Here is a 14,603-nt window from a genome sequence, read left to right as displayed (position 1 = left end):
CTCTTCCACTCACCCTTCCCCTTTGGGCTGTCCTCAGCCCACGGTACCTCAGGAGGAAGCTGCATATCCACACAGCCCAGCCCCCTGTGCCTGTGCCTTGATTAGATAAAGGGTCATGGCTCTGAGGGATTCTGATAAAGCACAGAGACTCGATGTTGCTTCAGTCTGTCTGGCTGCATCACAGGCAGCAAAACGAGCTTAGCTAAGAAGGACTTGGAAATTCCATTAGAAAGCTCTGCAAAGGCCACAGGCCCGCATCCACTTGGGAAGTACTGATTGTTACCTGACTCCTTTGACAGACACATGGAGAAACTGAGCCCAAGATGATGTGATAGGAACAGGGCTTTGAATGGATAGTGCTGGGGACCAGGCGCAGGTTGCCTGGCTCCCAGTCTAGGGCTTCCTCTACCATACTCTCCACTTCCTGGGGGAACAGGGCCACCACAACAGAACCTCCTGGCAAGGGAGGAGGCAAAGGAGACAGCAGAGAATGGCTCTAGTGAGCAAGGCCCAAGCCCACAGGAAGCTGGAGGCATGCAGGACTGGCAAGCTGAGCCCAGCCACCAACAGCCAGCATAATAGAGCTCAGGGGCACAGCCACACAGACAAGGGGTGCATGGGCCATTTCCTAAGATAGGTTCCAGTAGATCAGCCCAGACCCCAGGGTGAGAGCCATGCTTATGCTCCAAAATGACAGGGACGGGATCTGAGTTGTTGCTGCACTTGCCAGTTTGGTATTAAACGGAGGCCAAGCAGTGGTCAGGGAGCCACCAGGTGCCTGAGTTTGCTGAGAATGATTATTACACTTCCCCCAGAGGAAGCCCACTGCTAAATTACAGGGAGGAGCAGAGCTTTCTCTGAGAACACAATGTGAGGCCCTGATCCGATGCTCACACAGAAGCTGCTGCTGTCAGAAGCTGGCACGTCCTTCACAAGGGAAGGAAATTACAGAGCGCCCACTGCCACCAGACCCACACAGAATACAGGCAAAGTCCCTCCCCCCCCACTACCAAGGAACTGTTTCGCATTTTTCAAGCATAGCCATAAAATGGTGGTGGGGAAATCATTTCTTCTTCCACTCCATTTCCCAGAGGATGGATGTCTTGCTACCTCTAGATGACAGAAGCAGGGGAAGGTGTCAAGCTGCAGTTGCAGGAGGGCCTGGCTTACCCCACATCCTGGCGCACATCAGCTCCCATCAGCTCCCTCAGGGGGGCTCTGGAGGCTTCTCAATAGACAGATGCTGTATATGGGGAAGCCAAAGGCATGGCTGCCAGCTGGTGGCAAAATGGCATGAGTCTGACCAGACTGCACAAGTGGCCCACACCACCCTGCTCCTCCAGCCATCTGTCTGGGGCCCAGGTGCTTCTTGACAAGAATGCTTGGGAGAGAGAGGAGGCGGGGTAGTCTGTGCCAAGAACAAATCCTGATTTCTAAGTGTTGAAGGTGCCACCTGAGAACGTCAGCGGTAACTGAGCCCAAGGGAGAGTCCTGTCATCGGCTGGGAGACAGCGAGTGCATTACTGCTCATTAAGAAGCTGCGACACCCGGAGGCGCTCACCAGGTCCCAAGGTTCTGGCTGCGTCCTCTCAGCTCCCCCCTTTCCTGGGCTCTGATCACATCTCAAACTTGTCTCCTGACAGGGGTGCTCTGGAAAGGAGTGAAGATCCTACCAGTATTTCTGAATCTCACTGGAGCCACTGGCTTCCATTTCCTCTGGTGGGCTTGGCCGTGTTGTGTGGTGAGCCATGCCCTGCCTGCAAGAGGGTCAGACTGTGTGCAGGGTGCCCTGCCCTCACAGCCCGCAGAGAATGATGGAACTCGTACAAAATCAAGGCACCAATGAGGGCCAGCTCTGGATCCTTGAGGGTGTGGCTGGGGGCATGCACCATGAGCCAGAGGCCAGACTCACGGACACACTGCGTGCAAGTTCACGGATAGCCTCTCAGCCACCACTTCCCATAGGCCTCACTCCCAAAGCACCTACCCGGATGCTCCACAACAGTATGATGCCACCTGTCAGAGAACCAGGACAGACCACAGCTTGGTCATTGCTGTAGCCCTGGCACCCAGCACAGCTCCTGGTGTATGGCAGGCACAGGAGCACTGCTGAATCAACACACTGACTGGAAGTGTTAAGTGCTCGGTGCAGTGGGTCACTTCCTTCCCCTTGCTCTTACAATAACGCAGGCTCTGCTCAGAGCACTCCTCTTGAAATGCAGGGAATTGCTGAGAAGACAGAAGCTATAAGTTTAAATCAGGTAAACACCCCTCTGTGCCAGCCAGCCGAAAATGAAATAAAGGCACCCTTGCAAGCAGAAGTAATCACAGCCCCACACAGCCCAGTGCATTGTGTGGGCATAAAGCGTGCCACCAAAGCCCTATTGCACGACACACACTTATCTTGCAGAGACACTGCCAGGAAGCTGCGCACACCCAGGGGCCATTCTTGTGTCCCGAATGTGCATCAGTAAGGAAGAAGGAAGCGTTTTCTAGGAGCTGAGTGAGGAACGGCTGTGGGCTTTCTTAGAGTCTGTGATTAAGGGAAATGAGAATGCGGCTAATTAGCAGCTGGAAAATGCCAAAAGAATGTGTGAATGTGTCCTTCAGAAGCAGCTCTCTGAAGGAGCTGTGAGGACCCATCACAGATTCTCAACACTGTCTAAAATCCTTCCTGTGGGTTATGGGACCAGGTTGCACCTAGAGTTGTGGGGCTCTGCCACAAGCCCTGGACAGGAGGAAGCAGAAGCTGCTGGTCAGATGCTGCATGGGATCTTCGGGGTGAGAAGCAGTTCTCAGACGCCAGGTGCCAATGAACACAGTGCCAGCCTAGTCCTGAGGCCACACATGTCTGGGGCCCTCTGTTCCATTCAATAAGAGCCCACAAAGGCAACGTGGATGGGACAGTAACCTGTCCACATGACAGAAGGAGAACTGCAACAGTTCTGCCTCGGCCTTGTGTAACATGGGACACTCCATCTGTTTCTGTTGACAACCCAGAGATAATCTGGAATGGCAGGGTTTTGGGACTGCACAGGGGCTCAAAGCTCTCCTGGAGGAACTCAGTTCTGGCGCTGGACTCTCACCTTGACTCTTCCAACAAGTGTCCTGGCTTCTGCTTAAAGAGCTGCTGGCCACCTACAGAGGCAGCCCAGGCCACTGCTGACTCCTAGGCCTGGACAAGTGTCTCTCTTCAGACACAGGTCTGCCCAACAGGCTTAGTCAAGTTGCCCTGCACCAGATCAATGAGGTGTCACCTGCAACATTCACACCTTTCCTAACCTGAATGCCTCATCTAGATAACACAGGTGTTGTGATTGATCTCTAGAAGGGCAGCAAGACAGGGCACATTTTCAGCACTCAGAGTCACTTACAATGGAAGGTTTTCCTTTTATTATCAAGGGCTTGACAAGGCACATTCCTCAACTGGCAGTAGGTAGAATGGCTGCGGAATTACTTCTTTCACAAAGGGAATAAAAATCCTGAGTGATGGAGACCACTACAAGGTGGCTCTAAGCAGGATTTATATTAACCAATTGGCTTTTCATGTTTACGTGTCAGCCTGCCCAAGGCCTAGGCCCTGTGTCTGGAGATGGGCAGTGGACTCGCAGTAAGGGATCTCTATGAGTCACTGGTTCCAAGAGTGACTGAGGCCTGTAGTGGCCTGTGATGCCAGATTCTTCAAAGGACAGGTCAAGGCCACAGCTCCCTAAGGACACATGGCCCCAACCTCAAGGGACTAAAGACTGTAGCTGCAGACATCTCATTCCTGGGTGGAGATTTTCCTGGAGATAACACAGTTCTCCTAAATTAACACAATGCCTTACTTGGAGAAGCCCTGGAGAGATTTTCACCTTTCTTCAGTATTTTCCTCCCTTGTTTGATAGCTAAATAAACAGGCTGCCCAGAGAAGATCTCTCTTAGGCCCGGAGAATCTCAAATGGTGTGAGAGGGTTTTTGATTCTCCTGGAGCCCTGTAATTATTCTATTTGTCTCTTTTATTTAACCTTCACCATCCACTCACTTGGGAGATTGCAGTTCTGATCCGTCCACAGTAACTAAAGGATACTATTAACCCGATAACTGGTGCCCAAACAGAGATCTGAACCCTGAACCCTCCATAACTGCTTCATAGTGGTCTCCATCACTAAGGGAGCTGGGGCAGTGGCACACTTTAGTAATCTGAGCTACTCAGGAGACTAAAGCAGGAAGGCTGCTTGACCAGCCTGGAAGCACAGTGAGACCCTCGACTCAAAAGGAAGTAATAACTTCCAGGACATCCCCTGTGGGGGCAGGTATGTGGCCTCCTCAAGCTGCCCCCCCCCACACACACACTGTTCCCTAGTGGTGAGGGGATGTGCTCTCCAATGACAGGCGCAGTGTCATCACCCAGGGGCCCTGCACTCTGCGATCCTGCCCTGCTTCGTACCCTTTCCCTGGGAGTGCACTGGATGAAGCGCCTCTTCACAAGACAGAGAACATAGCCAACGCCTTAGAAGGTGTCTCCATTACTTTTCTCTTGTTGCTGGGACAAAATACTTGAGGCCCTGAATTAAGGAAGGAAACATTTATTTAGCTCACAGTTCATGGAGGTTTAATCCATAATCAACCGGCTCCCAGGCAGAGTGGCACAGGAGAGCAGGTAGCAGTTTGTAGTAGTGAAAAATAGCAAAACAGCAAGAGCAAAAAGGGAGGAGCAGTGGAAGTGAGCAAGCCTCTCGTTTTTTTCCTTTTAGTGCCTTCAGGCTATCTGCCCTAGGACAGGTGTGGTACTCACACCCATAATCCCAGCATTGGATCATGGAATAACCATAAATTCTAGAAGTCCAACACCTGCTCATTGCAAGAGGCTTTGGGGGGACAACTAGACACAAACCATAACAGAAGGTTTAAAAACAAAGCCTAACTAAAAGAACTAGAATGTAATTGTGTGTGTGTGTCTGTGTGTGTGCGCGCGCGCGCGCGCATTTGCTTGACACAGGGTCTCTTAGGCTGGCCTGAATATCCTGGGCTTCAGGATCTTCTGCCTCACTTAGCTGAGTAGCAAGGATTACAGCCCTCTACCACTCCATGCCTCACTAACTAGAACTTTTTAAAAGTAGGGATGTTTCGCAAACAACTAGAGATTTCTGTTTTCTCTTGCAAAATCAAGTCACGCTTCATGTGGCTGCATCACTGCACATCAAAAGCCAGATGGAGTTTGTGCCTGACAGCATTATGATGTCTAGTGCCTACCCCTTCTCGGGTGACAGTCCTAACACAACCGCTTGAGGCCTCAGGACATGGTTCTGACCACTCACAGTAAAGGAGAGATGTTTATTTACACAAATCTGAAAAGTAGAGGAAATATAAGAATCTGTCTTACCTAAAACAAGACCCACCTTTGCCCTTCTCCTAACTTAGCAAGGGAGAGACTTCCCGAGGCACTTGAAGCCTACAGCCATCAGAGAAGGAAGCCTGGCTACTGCTCCAGCTGGCAGCAGACCTTGGCCTCATCCACATGGTGTTGGTTTTAGGTCCACGCAGAACACAAGAGTGATGTGCTCAGGAAGACTTCCACCCAGATTTTAGAAGAAGGCCAGGGAGGCCAGGCAGTACACCTCTGAGGGAGCAGTGTGTGAAGCAAGGAATATGAAGCCAAAGGTACAGTGGAAACCGCAAAAGTTTGGAGAATCCAGGAATGTGGATCATCTAGGAAATACTTCATGGAGGGATCAGAGCCAGCCCAAGACAGAATCCATAGGAGCTACAACCACCAGAAGTGCCACAGGGAATGGCCACGGCCAGCTAAGCCCGTGGGAGTTCACAACTTGCCACAGGCTGGCGAGGATGCTGCACATGGAAATACAGGACTTAATGTTTGCCCTGCTGAACTGTGGATCTGCTTTGGTCCCATTCCTTTTTATCACCCTATCTGTACCTTTTGGAATGGAAACGCCTTATCTTGCACCACTGAATGTTGGAAGTGTTTAATTTTCATTCATACAGGGGTTTGAAGCTAAAGGTTTGCCTTAAATCTCAGAGGAGACTTTGGACTGGGACTTGCAGTGCTGAAGTTGTTAGGACTTTGGTAACTCTTAGAGATGGATTACGTTCCTTTAGCATAGAGATGTACGTGAGTCACTGGGGGGCCAGGGGCAGAAGGCTATGGCTTGCTCCTACGTGTTGCCCCAAGTCTCATGCAGTCACGTGTGGGGCTTTTTCAGATGTGGCTGGGTCCAGAATGTGTGGTGCTGCGATTAAGGGTGTGCAATTACTAAATTAGTCTACCAATAGGTCTGGCACTCATCCTAAGGCTAGCCATCTAGATAAGATAAAGGGCAGAAAAACCTGCCATTGTCACCCATGGTCGCTTGCTTGCTTCTGCCATCTTCTGCCTGCTAGACTGTTGCTCCTCTGCTGTATTCCTCGGCTGTGCCACCCTGCCATGCAGCCAGACAGCTAGGGGCTGAAACGCCTTTAGTTTTGGGTGTTGGGTATTTAGGGTGTGTGTGTGTGTGTGTGTGTGTGTGTGTGTGTGTGCGTGTGTGTGTTCTATATACATAATAAACCATTCCCCTAGAAGCAAACAAGCAAATTATAGTGAGCTCTAGGCTGAGGGAACAGTAGTCACGGTTTCTGTAATCTAGGAACTAAAATGTCTAGTTTCCAACATTGCAGGAGATGAAAAGAAATAGGAAAGCACGGCCCGCCTGCAGAAGAACAGCAGGAAGCAGAAACTGCCTATGACGTAGACAGATGTCAGTTTTCCCAGAAAAAATAACCACTGTAAATATGTTCAACGAAAAACAGAAAAAATCCAAACACCAATTAAAGAAGTAAAAGAATATTTTAACAATGTTATATCAAACAGAGAAGATAATCAAGAGAAATCAGAGGAAAGAATGAGATAGGAATTTCTAAGTCAAAAAGTAAAATAACTGAGTTGAAAATTCATTAGAAAGCTCAAGAGTAAACCTGAACTTGTAAGAGAAAGGACTGACAAACTTGAAGAGAGAGTGAGAGAAATTATGTAATATAAAGAATAAAGAAAGGGGCCAGGGAGATAGCTCAGTAGAATACGCGCTTGCCTGGCAAGCACAAGGGCCGAGTTCAATCCCCGGTTCCGATAAAAAAAAAAAAGAAAAGAAAAGAAAAAGAAAAAAGAAGAAATAAAACGAAGAGAGCCATAGGGAAATGTGGGGTAGCATCAAGTACTCTAACATAGATCTAATAGGAGAGCCATAAAGAGAGGAGGCGGTAGAAAAATCTTCAAGGCAATAATGGCTCAAAACTTCCTAAGGTAATTAGATGATATTAATCAAGAGGCCCAATGAGATCCATGTCAGAGAAGCACAGAGATCCACAGACAGACACAGCTGACTGTCATGTGATAAAAGTCACCTGGAGGGAGACTGGCTGTCACTCAAGGTGCACACCAACCAGTAGGCCAGTAAGCATGCCAGAGAGAAAGGGGGACACAGGACAGAAGGGGAGAAGCCTTTGGGGTCAACACACCCTGACACCTTCCTCAGAAAGGATCCTTCTGAAGGACATGGAAGCTGATAGGAACAGTAAACCCACCATAGCTTGAGTATTGATGGCTGGGGTAGAGCTCAGTGGAAGCACATATGTTTTGAAATGAAACACTTAAAGCCAAAGAGCTGGGGAAACAAGGCTAAGGGCTGCCTTCTCAACAGAACAATGTGGGCTGGAGACTGGAGGATAACACTCAAGATGCCCAACCAACCCACCCCAGGAAGACCTATAAACCAAACACGATAAACCTACATCCATCATTCCAAATGGAAAACAAAGATCATCAAAAACTAAGAGAATGTGTCTCTCACAGTTCTGCCTCATAGAAAGGACCAGGAGAGGTCTTCAGACTAACAGCCAGGGACGCCACACAAGAATTCTAACCCACACAGAAAATGAAGAACAGCTGCAAAGGTGATTCAGGGAATTATAAAAACAGTAGAAATGCGTGTTTCATTTCTTTTCTTAACTGATTTAAATCCAACCATGCAAAACAACATATATATAAGGTACTTCAGAGCCCAGAACATATATGAATGTAACATCTGTCAATAATGGCACAGATGAGGTACGTGAGGCAATGACGTAAGGGGTTAGGGAGCTAACACCAGACGGCGGCCAGATCCACAGGAGCACATGAAAGGACTCAGCAGTGAGGAATAAGAGGGTTAATATAGCACAAGCTGTAGTTATACATTCGCTCTCCTTCTTTTCCATACTTTCTTTTAGATACATAAAATTATGTAAAGGGATCATTTTAACTACAGACTTTGGGCTAGTAACATTTATAGAACATATATATATCCACCCCACAGGAAGGCAGAAAGAATAGTGCTCCATAGGACTGATGTTTCTTCATTTCATGAAAATGAATCTAGTGCACATCTAAAGCTGTTGTGGTCTTAAGATGTGGACAGAGCAACCACTAAGGAAATACTGTGAAAAAAATTCATTAATGAAATTATAATAGTAAGTTGGAAAACACTGACTTAGTGACAAAGTAGTAAAGGAGGAACATAAAAACAAGAGACATGAGATATATAAACGAAAAGTAAGATAGCAACCATAACTCCAACAGTATCAAAAAGAACATGAAAGCAAATGGACTAAATAATTTAATCAATAGGCAATGATTGTCATGACTTTTAAAAAAAGATTCAGCTGCATACTATTCACATGAGATATTTAACACTACAAAAAACCCAAACATATTGAAAGGCTGAAAAATACTTCACACAAACAACCATAGGGAATCTAGAATCACTATACTACTATTACACAAATAGACAATAGGCCCTAAAACAAAAAAGTGTTACCAGAGATAAGGAGAAGCATTTCATAACATCCTGTCAGAGTCAGTCTGTCAGGAGGATGTAGCCGTCATAAGCGTACATGCACCTAGCAAGGCAGCCCCAGACTATACGAGGCAGAAATATCGAGGTGGAAATACACAGTCCAACAGTAACAGCAGGATCCTTCAATGCCTTTCTTTTAATAATGGACAGAACATCTAGGTAGATGAAGAAAGAAAGACGTGAATGATACAATGAACCAAGGAGACCTAACATGCATCTTTAGGATACTACAGCCAAAAATTACACAAGAAAAATGTGCATTTATCCCAGGTACACGTGGGACAAGCCATGCAAGTGGGCCCAACCTCGTCCATGCATCAGACACACTGGGCCACAAACAGCACACATTGCTTTGAGCCATGTATAAGATATAAAATGTATGATACAGTTAACATGTATAAGTAACAAACCCCTGTAAACTTTTTTCTTTTTGGCTGAGGAGGAGGTAGCTTGGTGGTCTAAGCTCCTGCCTAGCAAGTGCAAAGATGCAGGTTTGATTCCTGGTACAGCATGCTTTACCAGCCCTGGAGCCCCAGAACCCCAGAACCCTGGAACCTTGGGTGCACTGTTGTGACCACTGAAACAACCAAGCATAGTAGTGCATTCCTGTAATCCTAGTGCTGGGAAGGTTGAGACAGGAGGATCACTATGAGTCTGAGCTGCATAGCAAGACCCTATATCAAATAAATAAGTAAATAAATGATTTAAAACATTTTTTAAAATTGTTTTTTGTTATAGAAGGCATGCCCAACCCATGGACCTGAAGGATAGACCATGTGGCTAGGCCATACAACTAATGTGTATGAATTTAAAGTGATAGATGGGGGCCTGGCCCTAGCTCAGTTCTTTAAGTGGCTACTTCCACAAAGCTGTCAGCCTCAGGTTGGATCCCCACAACACTCCAGCCAGCCAAAAGTGCCCTGCAGGCATTCGAGGAGAAAAAAAAAATCCTAAAGTGATAGAAACAATACAAAGTACATTCTCAAGCCACAAAAAAGTGAAATTAGAATTCAATGACAAAGATGTTGTGAAATTAACAAATACATGCAGATTAAACAAAATATTCCCAGTCGAAAATGATTTCAGAGTAATTTTAAATAAATGAAAATGCAGACACAGCAACATTTCTGGGGTGCAGAGAGGGAAATACATGGTGGTTTTAAAAATATATCCTTGTTAAAAAGTAAGAAGGAACAACACACATATCAACAAACTAACTGTCTATCTCCCAAACCTGGAATAAGAACAGCAAAGTAAACATAAACAGAAAAAATGAAATGGTAACTAGAGCCAAAGGGAACAGAAAACAGGAAAACAGTAGAGAAAAAAAAATCCATCACATCAGAAGTTGCTCCTTTGAAAATGTTAACACAGTGAGAACTCTTTAGACTGATCAGGACCACAGGGGGATGGCTACATCAGTGGAATCTGTGAGGAATCAGGAACCACTCACAAGCTGACAGAAACAACAATGACAAAGGAACACTGAGAACAATTTATACCAATCAACACATTAAATAATTGAACACAACAAGCAAATTCATAGAAAGAGATAAGCTACCAAGAAGACAATTTGAATAGATCTATAGAAAGCAAATGATTTAATGTTCAAAATTCTCCATAAAGCCAATCTCATGTCCATATATCAAACATGTAAGAATAACTGTTACCAATTCTACATAGTTCTTCCCAAAACAGAATGATCATTTCCAATTCATTCTAAGTCAATATTTCTCTGACACCCAAACCACACAAAGATATCACAAGAAAATGGCAGACTAATACATTTTACAAATATAAATGTAGAAATTCTAAATAAAATACTTGTAAACTAAATCCAACTACATATAAAAATTATACAGCATGACCAAGTAAGATTTACTATGGGAATATAATGTTGCTTTACTATATGAATATCAATTAACATAAAACATTATTATCAACAGAAATTTAGAAGCCCATATGACAGACACAGACAAGGCATCTGACAAAATCCAAGACTTTTCCATGATAAAAACTGCAAGCAGATAGCAACAGATGGGACGTACTCGACTTGATCAGGGGAAGCCATGAAATACCCACAGCATGCAGTGGCAAGGCTGCCTGCTTTCTCCCTGGGACTGGGAACAACACTGTGCTACAGACTGTACCCAGGATAATTAGGAAAGAAAAGAAGAAGAAGTAATATCCAAATAGGAAAGGGCAAAGTAACACCTATATTCACAGATAACAGGATCTTGCATAAAGAAAATCCTAAGGAACCCATTAAAAAAATAATATACAAGAGTTCAGCAAGGTTGCAGGACACAAGATCAATATACAAAAATAAATTGTCTAACTAAAGTGCATAGTTAGATACTTACAGTGAAAATTAAACTAAGAAAGTAACTCACTCAAAATAGCACAGAATAAAATACTCATAGAAATAAATGCAGCAAAAGAAATGTAAAACTCCATACTATAAAAACTATGTTGAAGAAGACTAGGAGGCTAGATGACAGCTTACGTCCATGAAGGGAACACAGCATAGTTAGGGTGCCAGCACAATGCCTATCTGAATTCTAGCCGGCTTATTTGCAGAGCCTGGTGACTAGCTCAAGAATTCATATGATTTGAAGACAACATTATGTCACACAGCAACTGCAGTTGAATTCCTATTATTTTGTTTGGTGAAGTTCTGTATTGTTTCTTTCTTTTCTTTTTTACTATTTTGTTTCTCTTTAGATAGATAGATAAATAAATAATTTTTTTTAAAGAGTTTATACAGACTTGGAGGAACCTATAATCCTAGCACTTGGGAGGCTGAGACAGGAGGATCACTGAGTTTGAGACTAGCCTGGGTTACAAAGTGAGCTCAAGACCAGCCTGAACTGCATAGCGAGACCCTCTCTCAAAAAGACCAAAAAAAAAGGAACCACTTTGAAGGGAAGAACAAAGCTGAGGATTCCAGCTTCTCAACTTCCACACACTACACAGCAATGAGGCCCAAGACCATGTGGCTGTGACATGAGGCCAGACCTGCAGATCTCAACTCACGTATCCCCAGCCACCCGCTCTTTGCCAGCAGTGCCAACCAAGATAACCCAACACACAGAGAGTAGTCTATTCAGTCTCTTCAGCAAACAATGCTGGCTAACTGGACACCCACATACAACAGGGTGACACTGGACTCCTACTTTACACCATGAGCAAAAGTCACATCAATGTACCAAAGACTGAAAATTAAGAGCCAAAATTGTAAAACTCTGAAGAGAACAGTCTGCGATCTCAGATTGACAATGGACTTTTAGACATGGTATTAAATACAGGAGCAAAAACAGGAAAAAAAACAACAACAAAACACGGTTATCCTAAAGGGCTATGAACTTGAAATAATGTCATCGACAAAGTAAAAACCTAAAGAACGGAAAAATAATATAGACAAATCACATAGGACAAAGGATAGAATAAACCTAGAATATAAAGTTCTACAACTTAATGAAAAGACAAAAAGTAGGCAAAGGGCCCAAATAGACACTTGTCCTAAGAAGACATATAAATAACAATAAGCACACAAAAGGAGCAGACTGAGAAATGTAAATCAATGCCACGAGGAGAAACCACTTATATTGGAATTTAAATGTCAATAATTACAGGTGTCAACAGGATGTGGAAAAATCAGAAACCTTTCACTGTGGACAGGACTTTGGAATGGTGGGTTCCCCTGGGAAAACTGACTGGTAGTTACTCCAAAAGTTAAATAAATATAGAGCTACCATATGACTCAGCAACTCCACTCCTGGGCGTACACCCAGCAGAATTCAGAACATATGTCCACGCACAAACGTGTATACAAGTATTCATTACTCATGATTGTCAAAATAGCTACAAATAGATGGACAGATACACAGAACATGGCAGGCCATGCAAGGAATGGAACTCGGCTCCATTTATATAAAATGTTCAGAGGAGAGAAATTTATAGAGTTAAAAAGTAGATTAGGGGTTGTGTCAAGCTAGGACAAGGGGAGTGTGTGTGTGTATGTAAGAATAAGAAGACAGTGAGAGCTAAAAAATATACAGCGTTCTTTCTGAGACAGTGAAAATTCCCTAATACTGAACCTGGTATCCATTGCAGGTGCCCAAATATCCTAAACCCCCTAAGTTACACACTTGAAACTGGCGAAGGGCATGGCACCTGACTCATACCTCAGTGAAGATGCTATCAAAAACCACAGGGATCAGCCAGGGGAGCAGGGCAGTTGCCCCCCACATGGCCGTGCACCGGTCTGCCCCACTCCCCACTTCCCCATCACAGGCACCAAAGGTAAGGCTCCAATACCCCTGCATATCTATGTCTGTTCCTCACATCCCACTCATGTCTCTTTCTTTCTTCACAGCTGTCCCAGACCAGAGGCAATGCATTTTGTGACCTCTATTTTTTTCCCCAGTGCCAGGGATCAAACTCGGGATGATGTGCTTGCCAGGCACATGCTTATGCTGCTGAGCTATCTCCCGGACCCTGTGACCCTATTTGAAGCTGCTCAGTAGAAACAAGAAGCCAGAGAACAGGAAATACAAAGAATTATGGCCCAAACCATCTGCATAGAAAGTGAGGCGATACCATGAACTTGGTGCATGGTTCCTGGCTGTTTCTGAGCAGGTTCTGACCCAGGTCACTGCAGAGGTGGATGCCCACAATAGCCTTCCCTAGAATGGCAGGTTTAATTCACACTGCTGATAGCCGACAGGGCTCTCGGGTACACAGGAAGGCACAGAGTCTGCAGGACAGTTCCAGGCAGGGAGGAGCCTGCCTGTTTTCACAAACTTCGCAAGACAAATGCCAACAACTGCTTCTTGTGAAGCTGGGGAAAGGCCCACCTGGGGATGGCACTCTGTGACACTCCTTTGATAAGGACGATGGGCCCTCTCAGCCATGGGAAAGCAGGTCTTAGGACCGGAACAGCGCAAAGGCCACAACCAAGCTGTGCCTGGAGGATTCTGCTGTGGATTAGCATTGTTATGGGTGTCACTGCCATTGTCTTCGTTTTGGGCTGCCTTATGTTTATGACTTCCAGGATTCAGTTTTACATGTTCAGTAGGAAGAGTTTCCCTCTAAACAAGGTTCACTTTTCATGACTGCATAATAACCCATCACAGCACAAATATGGGCTGCTGAAATTCTGTTTTTAGTTTGTTTTCACTTTTTATTCTGTTCCTGGCTAGATTTTTTAAAGAACCTAAAGCTTCTTTTTTTTTTTTTTTTGACGGAACCAGGGATTGAACTCAGGCCCTTGCACTTGCCAGGCAGGCGCTTATTCCACTGAGCCATCTCCCCAGCCCCCAAGAACCTAAAGCTTTAAACAATCTAAATAAAAAGAAGAGAATGACTGAGTGACTGAATAATCCACAGCCTACACAGCAATGTGGGTGGGCATACTTAGAGCAACAAGACTAAAACATAAAAAACAGAAGGCTAAATTCTTCCACACTCTTGGTACTGCCAAATCCCTATCAGCCAGCGTAAGGACAGGGTGAAGTAAGAAACCTGCAGAAAAGGCAGATACATCTTTGAGACAGAAATTCCTTTATGATTAAATGCTGCTTATATAATAATATTATAATCATAATGAAAAGAGTGATTGGAAGAAAAACTGTTAAGCAACTAATAGTGTGGCTAATTGGTGGATATGGAACAGAAGTCACAAAGGTGATGAGGAAAGGACAAGACTTTCAGAACGAGTCAGACACT

The 14,603-nt window shown here is 45.0% G+C and overlaps 1 protein-coding gene across 1 annotated transcript in view; it reads right to left on the bottom strand.

The window, feature by feature from the left end:
- The window catches only part of Nup210 (nucleoporin 210), a 96,316-nt gene that overhangs the window by 26,960 nt on the left and 54,753 nt on the right, over positions 1-14,603 (bottom strand). The window lies entirely within an intron of this gene.

Source organism: Octodon degus, unplaced genomic scaffold (genome assembly GCF_000260255.1).
Source record: "Octodon degus isolate 3935 unplaced genomic scaffold, OctDeg1.0 scaffold00350, whole genome shotgun sequence".
Classification (NCBI taxonomy): Eukaryota; Metazoa; Chordata; class Mammalia; order Rodentia; family Octodontidae; genus Octodon; species Octodon degus.
The sequence above is the reverse complement of the archived record's forward strand: the minus strand, read 5'-3'. Positions and strand labels throughout refer to the sequence as shown.